The following is a 21,271-nucleotide window of genomic DNA, read 5'->3' as shown; positions in this document are numbered from 1 at the left end:
CATTCCTGCTAGGATCCCTTTCCAGTCTACTTTGGCCAGCTCCCCTCTCATGCCTTCACAGCCCCCTTAATCCCTGGATCAAGGATCAGAGGGCCAGGCATTCCTTTGGAGAAACTTCATGGCCATCTTGAAGAACAAAGACAATTCACAATAGACAATAGGTGCAGGAGGCCATTCTGCCCTTCGAGCCAGCATCGCCATTCAATGTGATCATGGCTGATCATCCCCAATCAGTACCCCATTCCTGCCTTATCCCCGTATCCCCTAACCGCTATTTTTAAGAGCCCTATCAAGCTCTCTATTGAAAGCATCCAGAGAACCTGCCTCCACCACCCTGTGAGGCAAAGAATTCCACAGACTCACCACTCTCTGTGAGAAAAATTGTTTCCTTGTCTCCGTGCTAAATGGCTTACTCCTTATTCGTAAACTGTGATCCTTGGTTCTGGACTCCCCCAACATCGGGAACATGTTTCCTGCCTCTAGCATGTCCAAACCCTTAACAATCTTATACGTTTCAATGCGATAACCTCTCATCCTTCTAAACTCCAGAGTGTACAAGCCCAGTTGCTTCATTCTCTCAGCATATGACAGTCCCGCCATCCTGGAAATTAACCTTGTAAACCTACGCTGCACTCATGCATCTAATATTATAATCTAATAAAACAAACTTATTATAATATGATGATCTAATGCAATGGCATCTAACAGGCTTTTAAATAACCAGGGAAAGGAGGGATATGGATTGCATGTAGACAGATGGGATTAGTTTATCCTGGCGCCACTTTTGGCAGAGACATAGTGGGCTGAAGGGCATGTTCCTGTGCTGCACAGCTCTAACATAATCACATTAATTTCAATAGGAATCCTAACCTTCATATGATAAGCAAATTATTTAGACTTTAGAAATACAGCGTGAAAACAGGTCCTTTGTCCCACAGATTCTGTGCCGACCAGCAATCACCCCGGACACTAGCACTATCCTACATACTAAGGAGAATTTACAGAACCCAATGAACCTATAACCATTTACATCTTTGGAATGCAAACTGGAGCACCCAGGGAAAACCCATGTGGTCACAGGGGGAGCATACAAACTCCATACAAAGAGCACTCGTAGTCAGGATTCTTATTTCAAAGAATAGTTATGTCTTTAAAGAATGGCAGCATTAAATAAATAGATTTTTTCCAAAAATTTCTAAACGTCACTGGCCAGCGACAACGTTTGCAAAGAATGAAAAGTCTATTGAAAGCAACAGCTGTTAGAAGGTCATTGGAGGTGTACTGGGGCCAGGAACATGCCCTTTGTTCTTGCTACCTGGGCCCTGGTTACTGGGCAAGGTTTGCTGTGCATCACTGAAGAATTGTGGCAAAAACCACAGCAGAACTTTGGATATTGACAGTGGTAAAAGTTTGTTTCTCTGGAAGCAGCAATTTGTTTTAGTCACCCTGTTATAGGAAGGATGTTATTCAGCTGGAAAGAGTGCAGAAAAGATTTACGAGGATGAATGAATGATACATGACTTCTAGTTGACAGGACCTGAAGACCTGCACTGCAGGTAGAGATTCGGCAAGCTATGACTTTATTGCTTGAAGCAAAGGAGGCTAAGGAGTGATCTTACTGAGATGTGTAAAATCATAAGGGGAATAGATAGGATAAATGCATAGTCTTTTACTGAGAATAATGGAATCAAGACCAAGTGGCCATAGGTTTAGGGTGAGAGGGTAAAGATTTAATAGGAACCTGAGAGGCAACTTTTTCACTTAAGAGTGGTGGGTTTAGAGAAAATCCTCGTCAAAATCACAAGGCCATCCTCTTGAATTGTTTGCTGTGGTGGATTACGTTGCCCAATCATTTTCAACATCACTGTCACGTTTGGCATGATAAATCATAACATGCTCTAGGAATAGAGGCCTTGCTCAGTTTAAATATAGAACATGGAGCCAGGTCCTTCGACCCACTGAGTTCACACCAGCCATCAATTACCTGCTCAATTAGTCTGATGTTCCCCCATTTTCTCATCCACTCCCTGGACACTTGGGGCAACTTACAGAGGTCAATTCACCTACAATCCTGCATTTCTTTGGGAGGAAACTAAAGCATCTGGGGGAAACCCATACGGTCACAGGGAGAACATCAAACTCCACACAGACAGCACGAAAGTCAGGATTGAACCCAGGTCTATGTTGGCACGAGGGATACTTTATCAGCTGCACCATTGTGTCACCCACTGTGATGCATAAAGTCTAGAGTCGTACAGCACAGTGAGTCTAGAGTCATACAAGAGTCATACATAGCGTCTAGAGTCATACAAACCTTGTTAGCGGCAATTAAACCTAGTGGCAATTAACCTACCAACCTACAACTTTTGGAGATGTAGAAAGTATGTAGAGCACCAGGGGTAAACTCACATAGACAAGGGGAGAACATTCAAACTCCGCACAGACAGTACTGGAGGTCATGCTTAAACCTGAATCTCTGGTGCTATGATGCAGCAGCTGTATTGGCTGCACGACTGTGCAATCCCTATACTGAGGATTAGATCTAATCTAATTTTAATCGATGGTAGACAAAAATGCTGGAGAAACTCAGCGGGTGAGGTAGCATCTAAGGAGCGAAGGAATAGGCGATGTTTTGGGTTCCATTATCACAGAACATAGAGCACAGCAAATTATGACAAAGGAACAGTCCCTTTGGCCCCACGATGTCCGTACTGAACATGATGCTCAGATAAACTAATCTCACCTGCATGCACATGATTCATATCCTTCCATTCCCTGTATTTCTAAATCCCCATCTAAAAGCTTCTTAAACATCAGTATTGCATCGGCACCCATCGCCACTCCTGGCTGCATGTTCTGGGCATCTACCACCCTCTGTGTAAAAATCTTGCTCCTCACATCTCCTATAACTTTGCCCCTCTCATTTGAAAGCTGTGCCCTCTAGTCTTTAACATTTAAACCCTAGGAAAAAAGTTCTGTCTGACTACCCTACCTATGCCTCTCCTAATTTTATACATTTCTACCCTCAAACTCTAACATTTGCAGAGAAAAACAATCCAAGTTTGTCCATCCTCTTCTTGTAGATAATATCCACAAATCCAGGCAACACTCTGGTAATCCTCTTCTGCACCCTCTTCAAAGCCTACATATTCTTCCTGCAAAGGGAAATCCAGAACTGCGTGCATCACTTCAAATGTGGTCTAACGAAAGCTGCATCTAAAAAGGATGGAGTGTTTTGGAGCTTTGTGTCACAGTCCAGGCCCAGCCTCCAGCCTCCCGCTCCCATTAACCCCACGCACCATCCCCCCCTTAACCCACGCCCTCCCCCCACCCCCACCCCTTGGTCACTGCCTTTAATGCTGCAGAATCATTAAACCGCTGAAGCCTGTGTATAACTTGGTCCATCGAGGTCTCTGCGATTGACAACTCGAGCAAGTGCATCTGTTGGATGAGCAGCAGCTCTTTAAACTGAATGAACATCAACTCTTTTCCTCCTGAGACATGCTTTATTTTCCACCAACACAGCCCTGCAGATAAATCTTCATTTTCTGCAGTTTTTTTCTGGGCCATTATGTGAAAACGTTATCACTTTACAGCTGAAGCTGTGGACTTTTAATCAATTACACCCATCAAGTAGCTGTTTAGCTTCTTGGCAATTCTTGACTTTTTATTTCAAGAATTTTCTTGCAGTCAAATCTCATACAATGTTGCTTTGGGGAATTAAAGGGTAAAGTGCCTTAATGTCTCTTCTAGTAAAACAAGAAAAATGTCTCTAATGCATTTTCTTTGAGAAAGAGATGGAAAAAAAATACATTAAGTGGAAAAAAAAAGAACATAGGAAAAGGTAGGAAAGAAAGAAGTAAAGTGAAAGTTGTAAATTATTTTGTTTTTAAAATAAATGTTATTATAGTCGGAGAGCCAGAGAGCAGCACAGTAATAGGCCCTTCAGCCAAATTTGTCCATGCCGACCAAGATGCCCGATTTAAGCTAGTCCCATTTGCTTGTGTTTGGCCCTCTTAAACTTTTCCTATCCTGCATCTATCCAAATGTTGTTATTGTACCTACCTCAATTATATTAGTTTATTTCCTCTGGCCGCTCATTCTATATACCCACATATGTTGAAAGATTGCCCTCAGGTTCCTATTAAATCTTTCCCTCGCACAATGTCAATATATAACATGAATAAAATCACGATAAAGCACAAACGGAAGAGATAAGGCGAATGCACAAACTATGCCTTCTAATTCTTGATTCCCCTTATCTGCGGTAAAGAATTTGCGCATTCACCTTATCTCTTCCGTTTGTGCTTTATCATGATTTTATTCATGTTATATATTGACATTATATTGTTAGAAAAGATAGAATGATTTGGTGGCATAATTGGTGCAACGAGACCTGGGTTTCATGGTACACCAGTCATTGAAAGTAGGAATGCAGATGCAGCAGGCAGTGAAGAAAACAAATGGTATGTTAGCACTCATAGCAAAAGGATTTGAGTATAAGAGCAGGGAGGATCTACTGCAGTTGTACAGGGCCTTGGTGAGACCACACCTGGAGTATTGCGTGCAGTTTTGGTTTCCTAATCTGAGGAAAGACATTCTTGCCATAGCAAGAGTACAGAGAAGGTTCTGTAACGGGTATAGCTTGGACCCAATAGCAGCACAGAATCAGGCAGGTAAAATTGGTAATGAACCTTATAACGAGATTGTAACACAGGATGGGTACACCGTACTCACACAGAGGCTCAGGATTGAGTGAGGGTTCCGAAGAGGGGCAGGCAGGAGATGTAGTCGGGGAAGATCCGGTAACCAGGAGATCCAGCACACGATGCAAACAAACCAGCGAGGGACAGACGAAAGGAGAGTCAAAGTCAGGCAGGTAGTCGAGGAGCCGTTGCAGGGATACACCAAACAGCCCAGGCAGACAGAAACCAGGAGGTCGGGAACAGAAGGCTGAGGTGTTATCCGGGAAGACGACAGGACGGAATGGTCAGGGGCAGGCAGGTTCGAATCTGTGTAGGCAGTCGGGAAATCGCTGGAGAGTCTTGCATGAATGCTGAGAACAATCTGGCACTGTGTGAACAGTGAGGAGAGTCTATATAACCGTGTTAATAGGTGATCAGAGGCAACTGAGTGCAACAGGTGAGGAGAGTTGGGCTGATGAGAGGGAAGTGGCTGGCAGGCAGGCAGGTGAGGAGAAGGAGGGACCGGCGGAAAAGCACTGGGAGGTGAAGTGGATGAGAATGAGGAGAGGGCAGACTGTGACAGGTTCACCAGACTGATTCCTGGGATGGCAGGAATTTCATATGAAGAAAGACTAGATAGACTGGTCTTGTACACGCTAGAATTTAGAAGATTGAGGGGGGATCTTATAGAAACTTACAAAATTCTTAAGGGGTTGGACAGGCTAGATGCAGGAAGATTATTCCCGATGTTGGGGAAGTCCAGAACTAGGGGTCACAGTTTAAGGATAAGAGGGAAGTTTTTTAGGACCGAGATGAGAAAATCATTTTTTACACAGAGAGTGGTGAATCTGTGAAATTCTCTGCCACAGAAAGTAGTTGAGGCCAGTTCATTTGCTATATTTAAGAGGGAGTTAGATGTGGCCCTTGTGGCTAAAGGGATCAGGGGGTATGGAGAGAAGGGAGGGATGGGATACTGAGTTGGATGATCAGCCATGATCATATCGAATGGCGGTGCAGGCTCGAAGGGCCAAATGGCCTACTCCTGCACCTATTTTCTATGTTTCTATGTTTCTATAGTGCAGCTAATAGAACCAGATGAAGATGGCATGTGGTATTCTTGCCTTCATTGGTCATGGCATTTAGTATAAGAGTGAGGAACCCATGATGCAGCTCAACAAGATTTTGTTTTTGATACACTTGGAACATTGTGTGCAGTTCTGGTTGTCCCATTAGAGGAAAAATATGGAATTTTTAGAGAGGATTCATAGAGGTTTACCAGAATGCTGACTGGATTAGAGGGTAGTAGCTACAAGAAGAGATTGGACAGACTTGGATTGTTTTCTCTGGATTGCCAGAAGTTGACGGGAGACCTGATAGAAGTATGTAAAATAATGAGAGGCATCAATAGTTTAGCCAGTCAGAACATTTTCCCAGGGTGGAAATGTCACAAATGTGACTGAATAGCTTTAAGGTGAAAGGGACAAAGGTTAAAGAAATGTTCAGGGCAACATTTTTACAGAGATTGGTGGGTACCTGGAATATACTGTCAGCGATGATGGTGGAGGCAGATACAATAGTGGCATTTAAGAGGTTTGCTGTTATCAGGCAATGGAATCATCCTACCACAACCAGAGAGCAGTGCTGAACTCCTATCTACTTCTATGATGTCCCTCAGACTTTGCTGGTTTTACCTTGCAAAATGTTATTCCTTTATCTTCTGTCTATACACTGCAAATTAATTGGTTGTAATCAGGTATTGTCTTTCTGCTGGTAGACAAAAGTGCTGGAGAAACTCAGCGGGTGTGGCAGCATCAATGGAGCGAAGAAAACAAGCAACGTTTCAGGCCGAAACCCTTCTTCAGTCTTTCTGCTGACTGGTTAGCACACAACAAAAAGCTTTTCACTCACTGTACCTCGGTGACAATAAACTAAACTGAACTGATAAGCATATGGGTATACAGGGAATGGACGGATATGTATCACGTGCAGGCACAGGGAATGGACGGATATGTATCATGTGCAGGCAGAGGAGATTCGTTTAATGGCATCATGATCAGTACAGACATTTAGGGCCAAGGCGCCTGTCCTTGTGCTATGGTGTGCGCTATTAATAGATTATTGGACATTAACAAAGTCAAGAGATATGGAGTTTGGCCAGTTCCGTTGACTAAAGGAATAGAAATACTTATGATCATATTAAATGACAGAACAGGTTTAGGAGCAACACCTACTTCTATTTCTCATGTTATGAATTATTTGCAAGTTAACTTAACCTGTGTCTTCACATTATTAGCACATCCATGTCATCACTGCACTCCTCCCTGCACTCAATGTTCCCAGAAGAATTGCAGAAATAAATTCAAATAAACCCACCTTACTCCAAAGTATCCTAAAAAGCTTCTGCGTAGTTACACAGAAGATGCATGAGAGCTTTAAGTGCCACATTAAGTTATCTTTATTGTTTGGCAAGCTCCCTGCCCTTAAAGCCTAATTTTATATTTGTGTTTTGTAATTTGTTCATATTAATATTTCAATATGAAGGATTTTTAAAATATAATATAAAAGAAGATTAATAACATTGCAGCTTCTTTAATCTTACATGCATATCCCAGTCTTTATCAGTACTCCAAATAGTAAACGACATGAGCAAAAAAACTACATAAGCTGCTGGAGTAATTCAGCGGATGAGGCAACATCCCTGGAGAACACGGATAGGTGACATTGCAGGACAGGACCCTTCTTCAGACTGGGATGGTTCTCCAGAGATGCTGCCTGTCCTGCTGAGTATCTCCGCACTTTGTCTTTTTATGTAAACCAGCATCCCTTATGTCTATTCAAAATTAGCTTCCTGATTTGCTCTCTAAAATGTATTTCATGTGACTGAACTTCCAACTAGCTTCATGGGTGCCACATAACAGGAGACGGGAATAATATTGAGATGATGTCTGACAGCAGTGGGCAGGGAAGTTGCTCCATCTTCATGGAAATTGTTTATCAGTTCAGCTGGAGATTTTGTCACTGACACTTGCTTCTCGATTATATCGAATATGTAGCACAGAAACAGACTGTTCATATAATTTGGACACAAGGAACTGCAGATGCTGGTATCTTGTGTACAACACAACGTGCTTGAGTAGCTCAGCGAGTCAGGCAGTATCTCTGGAGGACATGAATAGGTGACACATGAAAAAGGATCCCGACCTGTAACGTCATCTAATCATGTCCTCCAGAGATGCTGCCTGACCCATTGAGTTACTCCAGCACTTTGTGTTCCATTCAGATAGTTTGACTTTCAGTTATAACATTAACTTTAGTTTAGTTTAGTTTAGAGTAACAGCATGGAAACAGGCCCTTGGACTTACCATGTCCACGCCAACCATTGATAACCTATTCACACTGGTTTTATGTTATCCCACATTCTCATTCACTCCCTACACACTACAGGCAAGTTAAAGTGGTAATTAACCTACAATCCCACACATCTTTGGGATGTGGGAGGAAATCGGAGCCCCCGGAGGAAATCCACGCAGTTACAGAAGGAAAGTGTAATTTTGGATTTTCAGATGACTTCTACTTTTCCTGCAAATTGGCCACATGATCAATATGTAAATGGATGTGACCATAGTAGATGCAAAATCAGGAGTAACTCAGCAGGTCAGACAACATCTCTGGAGAAAAGGAATAGGTGATGTTTCAGGTCGAGACTCTTCTTCAGATGGAGAGTCAGGGGAAAGGGAGACATATAGATGGTGATGAGAGAGTTCTTGAAAAAAAGTGGGAAAGACATCCAAGTAAGTGATGATAATAAAGGAAATAGACCATTATAACCATATAACAATTACAGCACGGAAACAGGCCATCTCGACCCTTCTAGTCCGTGCCGAACACATAATCTCCCCTAGTCCCATATACCTGCGCTCAGACCATAACCCTCCATTCCCTTCCCATCCATATAACTATCCAATTTATTTTTAAATGATAAAAACGAACCTGCCTCCACCACCTTCACTGGAAGCTCATTCCACACAGCTACCACTCTCTGAGTAAAGAAGTTCCCCCTCATGTTACCCCTAAACTTCAGTCCCTTAATTCTCATGTCATGCCCCCTTGTTTGAATCTTCCCTACTCTCAGTGGGAAAAACTTTTCCACGTCAACTCTGTCTATCCCTCTCATCATTTTAAAAACCTCTATCAAGTCCCCCCTTAACCTTCTGCGCTCCAAAGAATAAAGCCCTAACTTGTTCAACCTTTCTCTGTAACTTAGTTGCTGAAACCCAGGCAACATTCTAGTAAATCTCCTCTGTACTCTCTCTATTTTGTTGACATCCTTCCTATAATTAGGCGACCAAAATTGTACACCATACTCCAGAATTGGCCTCACCAATGCCTTGTACAATTTTAACATTACATCCCAACTTCTATACTCAATGCTCTGATTTATAAAGGCCAGCACACCAAAAGCTTTCTTTACCACCCTATCTACATGAGATTCCACTTTCAGGGAACTGTGCACAGTTATTCCCAGATCCCTCTGTTCACCTACATTCTTCAATTCCCTACCATTTACCATGTACGTCCTATTTTGATTTGTCCTGCCAAGATGTAGCACCTCACACTTATCAGCATTAAACTCCATCTGCCATCTTTCAGCCCACTCTTCCAACTGGCATAAATCTCTCTGTAGACTTTGAAACTCTACTTCATTACCCGCAACCCCACCTATCTTAGTATCATCTGCATACTTACTAATCCAATTTACCACACCATCATCCAGATCATTGATGTACATGACAAACAACAGTGGACCCAACACAGATCCCTGTGGCACCCCACTCGTCACTGGCCTCCAACCTGACAAACAACCATCCACCATTACTCTCTGGCATCTCCCATTCAGCCACTGTTGAATCCATCTTGCTACTCCACCATTAATACCCAACCATTGAACCTTCTTAACCAACCTTCCATGAGGAACCTTGTCAAAGGCCTTACTGAAGTCCATATACACAACATCCACTGCGTTACCCTCATCAATTTCCCGAGTAACATCTTCAAAAAATTCAAGAAGATTAGTTAAACAAGACCTTCCAGGCACAAATCCATGTTGACTGTTCCTAATCAGACCCTGTTTATCCAGATGCTTATATATATTATCTCTAAGTATTCTTTCCATTAATTTGCCCACCACTGACGTCAAACTAACAGGTCTATAATTGCTAGGTTTACTCTTAGACCCCTTTTTAAACAATGGAACAACATGCACAGTACGCCAATCCTCCGGCACTATTCCCGTTTCTAATGACATTTGAAATATTTCTACCATAGCCCCTGCTATTTCTACACTAACTTCCCTCAATGTCCTAGGGAATATCCTGTCCGGACCTGGAGACTTATCCACTTTTATATTTCTCAAAGTGTCAGTACTTCCTCTTCTTTGATCCTCATAGTTTCCATAGCTACTCTACTTGTTTCCCTTACCTCACATAATTCAATATCCTTCTCCTTGGTGAATACCGAAGAAAAGAAACTGTTCAATATCTCCCCCATCTCTTTTGGCTCTGCAGATAGTTGTCCACTCTGACTCTCTAATGGACCAATTTTATCCCTCGTTATCCTTTTGCTATTAATATAGCGGTAGAAACCCTTCGGATTTACTTTTACCTTACTTGCCAAAGCAACCTCATATCTTCTTTTAGCTTTTCTAATTTCTTTCTTAAGATTCTTTTTACATTCTTTATACTCCTCAAACACCTCATTTACTCCATGCTGCCTATAATTATTGTAGATCTCCCTCTTTTTCCGAACCAATTGTCCAATTTCCCTTGAAAACCATGGCTCTTGTTTCCCTTTCCCCTGACTCTCAGTCTGAAGAAGGGTCTCGATCTGAAAGGTCACCTATTCCTTTTCGCTAGAGATGCTGTCTATCCTTCAAGAAAGGGTGAACTCAGGACTTTGCTGTGAATCACTGAGTCAAGTAAGGTTAATGGGTTGTAAATTGTGGGGCAGAGACACATGCCTGGATCAGGTCAATGCTGAGCTTATTTCCAAAGCTGATGCTTTTACTGACCAGAACTGTCAGACCGCATATCTAGATTGCTGCACAAACAGCTTCAGGGGAACTAACAGGAATTAGACCAACAGCTAAGACTTCTTATTGTGACAGACTCTGGGTTATGCACAAAGGTTTCAATATTGTGAAAGGCAAAAGGGAACAGACCCAGAACACTTGCAAAAAAAAATACAAGATCAACTGAACTCTGCTCAAATGTAACAGTCAAGTAAAATGCTGGTAAAATGGAGAGGAGTGTTAACTATTTATAGGCAGGTACCTTGGCGAACTGCTTCTGATGTAAAGAGCAAAATATACTGTGTGTTGATGTTATAGTAAATGTTGGAATGTAATCAGAATCACACTTTATTCGCCAAGTATGTTTTGCAACATACGAGGAATTAAATTGGCCAGGTCAGTCATACAATTAAAAGTAACAGATCACTTCAAAAACACATTTTAACATGAACATCCACCACAGTGACTCCTACACATTCCTCACTGTGATGGAAGGCGAAATAAAGTTCAAGTCCTGTCTTTCTTTTAAGGATACAGCATAGAAACAGGCAATTTAGCCAACCGATACACGGAGACCATCAATCACCCATTCACACTAGTTCCATCTTATTCCACTTTCTCATCCATTCCCTACAATTTAGGGGCAATTTTACAGAGGCCAATTAACCTACAAAACTGTACGTCTTTGGGATGTGGGAGGAAACCGGAGTGGAAACCCATGCGGTCGGTCACGGGGAGAACGTGCAAACTCTACACGGACAGTAATCAAAGTCAAGAACCGACCTGTGTCTCTGGGGCGCTGTGAGGCATCAGCTCAACTTGTATCCTTTCACACCAGACTGAGAGTATATCTGGAGGTCAGAATCAAAGGGAAAGTGGGAAGCAGCTGCCAAGTGGACATGTTATGCATTTTAGACAAGGGTGATGGGGGCAGACCTGATAGTGGCATTGAAGAGGTTTTTGGACAGACACATGGATATGTAGGGAATGGAGAAATATGGATCATGTGCAGGCGAAGGAGATTAGTTTAACTCAGCATCAAATAACCCAACTACGGGTGCTGCCTGTATGGAGTTTGTACCTTCTCCCCGTGACCGCGTGGGTTTTCTCTGAGATCTTTGGTTTCCTCGCACATACCAAAGACATACGGGTATGTAGGCTAATTGGCTTGATGTATGTGTAAATTGTACCTAGAAGGATAGTGCTAATGTGCGGGGATCGCTTGTTGGTACGGACTCGGTGGTCCGAAGGGCCTGTTTCCGAGCTCTATCTCTCTAAACTAAATTCTCTAAACCTGGAATTTGAAAAAGATAGATCCAATCTTACTCATTAGGCAGGGGCAGCAGTTCTTGGAACAAGTGACCAAGAGGGCATTTGCATGCAGCACTAATGGCAAACAGGCCATACATAATGGAGGAAAAAAGTTGAGGAAAAAGTAGAGAGAATGCAGGAAGCGAGTGATAGAACACGTATATATACAGCAGGAGCTACAACAGATTTGGACTTCCAGCTGCCAAGAGGGAGAGAGAGATCATCAGTTTTTCAGTGTAAAACAAGAAAATCAATAACCCGTAATGTTAGTTGGCCTATAACCAATACCATAACGCCAATGGGAAAATTGTGATGAAAGTTGTTTTCTGTTTAAAGAATGATTAATCAGCTTACAAAACGAGGATGAAGCTGAGTTTGAAGATTGAGTTCTGGGCCTTATTGAGTACTCACACCGTTTGTTTCTCCCAAACAGAAGTTCATTTATCGTCTCCTGGGATTTTGCGCTGACATTGTTGCAATAAAATCCCATATAGTAAAAACATGGGAAAATAAAGAAACACAATATAACTTTTGTTTAACATTTTATATGATGACCACCCAGCTTTTCAGTGCATTATTTTTAAACCAGCATAACATCCAATGCAAAAGATAATTTTCCACAAAGACTTTACAGGGACTAAAAATGAGTACAGTGTTTCTATTTTTGTCAGACTAGTTCTCTAATATGGAACTACAGATGCTGGAATCTTGAGATTTGAAAAAAACACCTGTCCATTTCCTCCACAGATGCTGCCCCACCCGCTGAGTTACTCCCCGCTTTGTGTTTTAGATTTCTAATATGTTGGACTGACCACATTCTTTGTGCTCATTGCCTTATAATGAAGGCTCATGGCTCTTACCTACTGCGCCAACATCCAAATATAAATCAGGACAGATACAAAATTCTGGAGTAACTCAGCGGGATAGGCAGCATCTGCGGAGACAAGGAATGGGTCTCGACCCAAAACGTCACCCATTCCTTCTCTCCAGAAATGCTGCCTGTCCCGCTGAATTACTCCAGCATTTTGTGTCTATCTTGGGTTGAAACCAGCATCTGCAGTTCCTTCCTGCACTAAATCAGGACATATTGGTCAAGAGAGTCAATTTAGTTGTCATTGGACCCCTGGAGGTCCAAACGAAATGCCGTTTCTGCAGCCATACATTACACACAAATAGACCCCAGACACAACATAATTACATTTTACATAAACATCCATCACATAGCTGTGATGGAAGGCCAAATAAACTTATCTCTCCACTGCACTCTCCCCCCCCGATGTCAGAGTCAAAGTCAAAGCCCCCGGCTGGCGATGGCGGTTGTCCCGCGGCCATTAAAGCCACGCCGGGTGGTGCGAGGTCGCACACCGGGTCTTGGTGTTAAAGCCCCCGGTGTGTGCTCGCAGAGTCCCGAGGCCATTCCAAGCCTCGCGGGGCAGTGATGTTAGGCCCCGCTCCAGGAGCTCTTCAACCCCGCAACTCGGGCGGGAGAATTCGCCGTTGCAGGAGCCCCGAAAAGCGGTCTCCCTCCAGGGAGCCGCGGGCTCCCGGTTCCCGCCGTCCACAGACCTGTCGTTGGAGCCTCCGACTCTCCGGTAGCAGCAGCAGCAGCAGCAGCAGCGGCAGCGGCAGCGCTCCTCCACCGCTCCACCCGCTCCGGTTTCGGCCAGCTCCGCGACGGTGAGGTGAGTCGGCACCAGAGTCCCCGGCTTCTTCCCGTTGGAGGCCGCTCCTCGTTGCGACCTCAACGACACCTGAGACCCGACGAGAAAAGGTCGGGTCTCCAGTGCAGGGAGAGATTCAAAAAGTTTCCCCCCCCCTCCCACCCCACCCCCCCCCCCCCCCCACACACACACACCCAACATAAAATAACAAAAACTACATAAAAACACAGACAAAAAATAATAAAAACGCGGACAGGCTGCAGAGGCCGCTGCTGGCCAGAGGCGCGCCGCCTACCGGTATGTTTAATGTGGTGAAAACTAGTACAAACTAATAAATACTGCCAATTAACTAGAGCAGGTGGTTGCGCAGATGATATATTGTTGTTATAACATGCAAAAGCTGGTGAACCCCTTTGACGTAAAAAATGAGGTGTTTGATGCTCGAGAAACTCTGTGTTGATGAATATAGACCATAGAACAGCCCAGCACAGGAACGGGATCTACAGCCTACAATGTCTGTGCCAAGCGTGATATACTCAAATCTTATCTGCCTACACATGATTAATATCCTTCCATTCCTACATTTCCATGTGCCTAACAAGTGTCTCTTAAATGCCGCTATCATATCTGCCTCCGCCACTATTCCTCGCAGCACGTTCCAGGCTATGTAAAATACTTGTCTTGCACATTTCCTTTAAACTTTGGCCCTCTCACCTTAAAGCTATGCCCTCTGGTCTTTGACATTTCCATCCTGGGTAGATTTGCTCTTTTTACCCTGTCTATGCCTCTCATAATTGTATATACTTCTATTAGGTCTCCCCTCAACCTCCGGCATTCCGGAGAAAACAATCCAAGTCAGTCCAACTTCTCCAGAGATGTTGCCTGACCTGCTTAGGTACTTCAGCACTTTGTAGGGTTTTTTGTCATACAGCATCTACAGTTCCTAACGCCACCCAATGCAGACATCATTCTGGTAAGCCTTGGCTGCACCCGCACCCGCAAGGCTTCCACATCTTTTCTGTAATGGAGGGACCAGAACTGCATGCAATATTCCCAGTAAATTTAACATGCGTCCAAGCTCCCAGGCACTTTGACAAAAGGAAGATAATTATTAGGTTATCATATTCCAGGAGTCATCGACACTGTCAGATTAACTATCATTTAATTGACAAAGGTCAGGTACAAGAAAATGTGATTGCAGGAGAGGCAGGTAGAGGGATCCAGATCTACAGGAGCCTCGGCCCTTACCCTTGTAACAGGCACGGGTTTCAACTTCCTGAGAGCACGAGGGTGGCGACAGCTGGGAAAATGTGCAAGCTGTCCATAGCACCATGGCTCAGGGAGTGACTCAAGCAGAATAGGTTTTTAAGGCAGTGAAAGACAAATTCCTGATTAGAATAATCTGTCAAGGGTAATGGGGAGAAGCCAGGAAAATGGGAATAGGAGGCAGAGATCAGCCATGATTGAATGGTGGAGTAGACTCGATGTGCCGAATGGCCTAATTCTACTCCTATAACTTGGAAAGTGGTGGGGGGAGGGGAAGAGAAATGTAGTGGCATTTAGGATAGCTTGGTTAGAGGAACAAATACTGATCGGTGCTATGAAGACAGAGATGCTGCAAAGATGCCAAGGTTAAGAACATCTCCTCTGGGTTGAAGCGAACTTGGAATGGTAAGAGGAGGATCCAGTAGTCATGGTCTATGTCGCCTTGAATGCATAGGTAGAACTAGGAAGGAACCTCTGCTGGAGAGATTATGAGGAAATTAGGGGAAAATTCATGGCCTTCAATTGCTTACTATTTACATTAAGGGTGGAGGAGGGAACAAAATGTAAGGTTTCAAATTTGTCGATAATATTAAAAATAATGAAAAGATTGATAGATGCAGTGTGGAAATTCGGCTGACTATTCACCTGGAATACTGCACTCAGTTTTGGCCCTCTTAAGCCCCAGTCCCACTGTATGAGGTAATTCACGAGTTCTCCCGAGTTTTCCCCTGATTCGAACTCAGAGAATGTCCGTAGCGGGTCCGTAGGAGTTCGTAGATGTCTCGTAGCAGCTCGTACGAGTAAAAAGTAAACATTTATTTCATCACGAGTATTTTTTTTGCTCGTGGACATTTTTTACAGGGATGAAGAAACATCATGAGTTTACTGGATGTCCCGAGTACCTACCGTTAGCATTACGAGCCACTACGAGACATCCACGGACTCCTACGGACCCGCTACAGACATTCTCTGAGTTCGAATCAGGGGAAAACTCGGGAGAACTCGTGAATTACCTCGTACAGTGGGGCAGGGGCTTTAATTTAAAAAAGGATATAGCAGCATTGAAGTCAGTCCAAAGGAGATTCACTCAGCTAATTCCTGGGATTTCAGGATTGTACGATCAAGAGAGGCTAAAGAGTTTGGGTCTGTATTCTTGGAATTTAGTAAAAATAAGGAGTGGGCTTCTTCAAACATTTAACTTCATAAGGAGGCTTGACAAGGTAGATGTTGAGATCTCATGAGTGGGAGCATCATGAACAAGGGAGCAAGGTAAATAATGTCTAATGATGGGTGGATACATGTGAGGGGATATTTGATTGGCAGATGTGTGGAGTGATTGTCAAAGATTAGAGTTGAAAAGGAGACAAAAGGGTGTCAGATGAGAGGAGAGGTGGAGTGAAATGTAGAGACTGGGGAGAGTGGGGCATGTGAAAGGAGTCAGAGGCAAGGGGGGGGGGAGAGAGGGTAGATAAAAGGGAAATGGGGGACTCTATGATGGGAGATTAATGTACAAAGGAGGGGAGAGGAGCAGAGTGACAGGGTGATGGGATATAGTGTGAGAATTGGGCACGCCCTAGTGTATGGGAGAGGCACGGAAAATAGCGTATGGTGGTGGGGGGGGGGGGGGTTCCTTATAATTGGAGAATTTAATGTTCATAACACTGGGTTGTTTTGCCACAAAATGTGCAGTGTGATTGGCACATAATTTACAAAGGAAGATACTGATACAGGTCAGCCTCCATCATTTTTTAAATAAGTGGATCTCGTTATCTCTGAGGAGACAAAATCTGAAGTTTCATTGCAGTCTGCAGTTATCCCTAACTGAACTGTAATACACCATGGACGACAATTATACAGGATTTATGCACAGTGGAAAGAAATGAAATACAAGATGTTACTTTATTCTGTGAGAAGCCTTAATGGCCTATGTATGATAGAATCAGAAGTGGGTTATTAAGGATTTCTGATGAGTGAGATGAATCCAGCATCTTGCTCTATTACTAAGCAAGTTGCACCAATCTCCCTGCACCATGAGGCTTTTATTTGCTTTGATTGCTTTCAGTGATGCCTCTTCTGGTTGTTGTTATGATCCATGCTGAACGGAAGGCCATTAATCGTTATTGTATACAGAGGAATTTAATCTCGGTGGAATTAGTTGCTTTCACATATTGATTTTTTTTGGTCCCATGAACTGCTACATTAGGACTTGCTATCTCCCATTGATACGCTGCTGCTGGTGCTATAAATAGAATATCCATCAGGGTTTTGTTGAACACCAAAGATATTCAGTGAGCAATCTGATCTGATAACCTATGAGTGAATTAATCTCTGGTGGGTAGTGAATGTCAAGTAGCGGACTGAATATTTTTTAGTATTTAGCATTGAGATTTTCTTCTTGATTCATGGGTGGAGGAGCTTTTCACATAATCTTTCTTATATAACAAAAAATATTTGATCTTAGAAACATTTGCTGCATATAGCTGGAGGAGAAGACATTTGGCCCAGCTATGCGCAGCAAATAAACTTCATCTTATGCAATTTAAGAATAAGGGTAGACCATTTAGAACGGAGATGAGGAAAAACCTTTTCACCTTCTCTGCCTCAGAAGGCGGTGGAGGCCAATTCTCTGGATGTTTTCAAGAGAGAGTAAGATACTCTTAAAGATAGCGGAATCAGGGGAGATGGGGAGATGGTGAGAAGGCAGGAACGTGGTACTGAATGTGGATGATCAGCCATGATCACAGTGAATGGTGGTGTTGGCTCTATCGGGCTCTAGACCATGACAAATGCCAGCTAAACTAAGATATATGAATTGGGTTTTTTTCTGCACTTTGTGTTTTTTCAATAATTTGGGGATTTTAATTTATTGATTTCTTGTTTATTATGTTATCTACGAGTACTGTGTTTACAGACCTGTTATGCTGCTGCAAATAAGAATTTCATTGTTCCATTTTTGGTACACATGACAACTAAACACTCACCTGTCCTGACTCTTCGCTAAATCATGAAAATGTTACAGATAGTTTCAGCAAGTTAACAAAACTCAAATTCAATACTTCCCTTTAGAATTTAAATGGATAGTACAGAAGTTGTGTTGCTACTACTAAAACTCTGGTCAGACCACACATAGCAGTTCTGGTCATTTCAAATGTTCATGACAATAACTGGACTGCAGAAATTACAATTGACAAGGGATTAGACAAACAATGATTGTATTTCCTGGAATTCAGAAGGCTAAGGGTGTAACAAGGGTAGATAGAGAGAAGCTATTTCTCCAAAAAGGGAATCGAAGGAACAGTTTATAATTGGAGCCAAAAAAGACACAAAGTGCTGGAGTAACAGACTAAGGGACTGTCCAAAAGGGACTGTGGTACTGTGAAAATCGACAGAAAGGAACAGCGTGCTGCTGTTTATATTTAATAGGAGCCAAAAAAGACATTTCGTTTGTACATGGTCCATGTTACAAGACAATAAAGCTGGAGTAACTCCGCAGGTCAGGCAGCAGCATCCTGACCCACTGAGTTATGAGCATTTTGTGTCATTTTTTGTAAACCAGCACTTGCAGTTGTTTCTGTCTCTCTTAAAATTGAAGACATTGTTTAGAAGTAAAATTGGGTAGAGCTGCCATTAATAAAAGGTAAAAAAAGATTGGAATGCTTTTTCGCAAAAGATAATTGATGCTTGGTCAATTGTTAATTTTAATCCTGATTTTGACTGCCTTGTTATATAAAATTATTCAAAACTATGTGGATAAATAGCAGAAATAATCATAAAGGGTATTTGTTTGAAGTTCATCACAGGTCAGATATAATTTCCCTTGGTAGGAGAAAGGCCCAATGGTTTACTCCATTCATATATTCCTAAGGTTATTAATAAAACATCCAATTCTTATTGAAAGAGTTGATTGAAATGTACAGTGTGGAAACAGGTTATTTGACCCACCGAGTCCCTGCCAACCATCGATCATCCATTCACACTATTTCTCCATTATCCCACTTTCCGTGTCCAATCCCTACAGAGACCAATTAGCATACAAACCCACACATCTTTGGGATATGGGAGGAAACCGGGAACACCCGAAGGAAACCCATGCGGTCTCAGGGAGAACATGCAAACTTCACACCAATAGCATCCAAGGTCAGGATTGAACACGGGTCTCTGGCGCTGTGAGGCAGCAGCTCGGCCAGCTGGACCACTGTGCTGCCATCCAAATTTCCGCCCAGCACTGCATTTATCTTTCTTCTCAGGCATGTTTTGGTTTCTTTTTGTAAGTGCCGTTAAATCTGCTTGTTTTGACATATCTGTTTTGGGTGATATTCCATGTTGCTGTAAAACTAAAGATCTGCACTGATAGTGGTGTGTGAACATTCCTCATTTGCTTTTACTGAATAAAATATATATGAGCTTAATATAGTAAAGAATGTGAACCAAAACCTAATGAAATTAAATTTAAAATTATTAGAGAAACTAATTAACTCACAAGACCTAAGGCACATCGCGATTTTTGTGGTCAGTTGGTGTATGACAGTAATCATTCTCGGTTATCTATTATTTATACAGAGACATGCATATTCACATTGATTGTGCACAGGAAACTAAACTTGAAGCATTAGTCCTTGTGCTCAATCAATGTGTATGTACTAGTGTATGTGTATGTACTGAATGTTTCTGCACTGAAGCAATGTATATGTACTGTAATAATACTACCGTCTCCAAACAACAAATGTGATTGTACATTCCAAATGGTAACTCATGAACCATGTTATGCTTCTTTATACCACAAGCACTTACTGGGAATTGGAGAGCAGAGATTCACTCAAACAAATGTCTGTTTAGTCGATTAGCGAGATTACTGGAACAAATATCACATAGGTTGGTGCATCTTATCATTACTCTGGTTCTTGCTGCTCCGCCAGAAGGCTTAGAAGCCAAGTCAGTGGATATTTTTAAGGCAGAGATAGGTAGATTTTTGATTAGTTCAGGTGTCAGAGGTTATGGGGAGAAGGCAGGAGAATGGGATTTGGAGGGAGAGATAGATCAGCCGTGATTGAATGGCAGAATAGAGTCCGATAGTCCTAATTCTACTCCTATCCTTATGACCTTATGAGATATTGGGAAACATCATGCATCATATGACTTCTGAAAAAAATTACAACAGCTTGTATTTATGGGAAATTTTAAAAGCAAAAATTAATATGACTTTATTATATATAAACACGAGCGGCATTACAGTGGTGCAGCAGGTAGAGCTGTTTCATCACAGCACTAAAGAACCAAATATGATCCTACTTGTCAATGCAGTCAATCACATACATTTTAAATTGAGAGACACAAGGAACTATAGATGCTGGTTAACAAAAACAGAACCAGTGTGAAGATGAACACAAAACATCACCTATCCATGTTCTCCAGAGAACCTGCCTGATCAGTTTTTCTTTGTAAACCAACATCTGCAGTTCCTTGCTTTTTCCATTTTAATGCAGAACTTGTTGACTTAGAGATCAGAAAGCGACCACTGTAAACTAAACCTGATGTGATCAAATGGAAACATATAAATATAGACACGGAAAAAATAGGTGCAGGAGTAGGCAATTTGGCCCTTTGAGCCAGCACCGCCATTCAATATGATCATCGCTGATCATCCAAAATTAGTCCCCCATTCCGTTTTTTTCCCCCATTCCCTTGATTCCCTTATCCCTAAGAGCTAAATCTAACTCACTCTTGAAAACATCCAGTGAATTGGCTTCCACTGCCTTCTGTGGCACAGAATTCGACAGATTCACAACTCTGGGTGAAAAGGTTTTTCCTCATCTCAGTTCTAAATGGCTTACTCCTTATTCTTAAACTGTGACCCCTGGTTCTGGACTCCCCCAACATCGGGAACATTTTTCCTGCATCTACCCTGTCCAATCCTCTAAGAATTTTATATGTTTCAATAAGATCCCCTCTCATCCTAAATTATAGTGAACACAAGCCCAGATGACACATTATTTCATCCTATGAGAGTCCCGCCATCCCGGGAATTAACCTGGCGAACCTACGCTGCACTCCCTCAATAGCAATAATGCCCTTCCTCAAATTAGGAGACCAACATTGCACACAATACTAAATTGAACAAAATTAAAGGAGCAACTGATGAATGCATAAGACCTATGACAATTCACCAATTTTCAAGCTGGTTGTTTGTATTCTAATAATCATTATCTGCAATCTATTATTCATACAGAAACAAGTACACAGAGATTAATTGTGAATAAGAACTAATACTTCAAGCATTAGGC

The sequence above is a fragment of the Leucoraja erinacea genome, chromosome 9 (genome assembly GCF_028641065.1).
Source record: "Leucoraja erinacea ecotype New England chromosome 9, Leri_hhj_1, whole genome shotgun sequence".
NCBI classification, from domain to species: Eukaryota; Metazoa; Chordata; class Chondrichthyes; order Rajiformes; family Rajidae; genus Leucoraja; species Leucoraja erinaceus.
The sequence above is the reverse complement of the archived record's forward strand: the minus strand, read 5'-3'. Positions refer to the sequence as shown.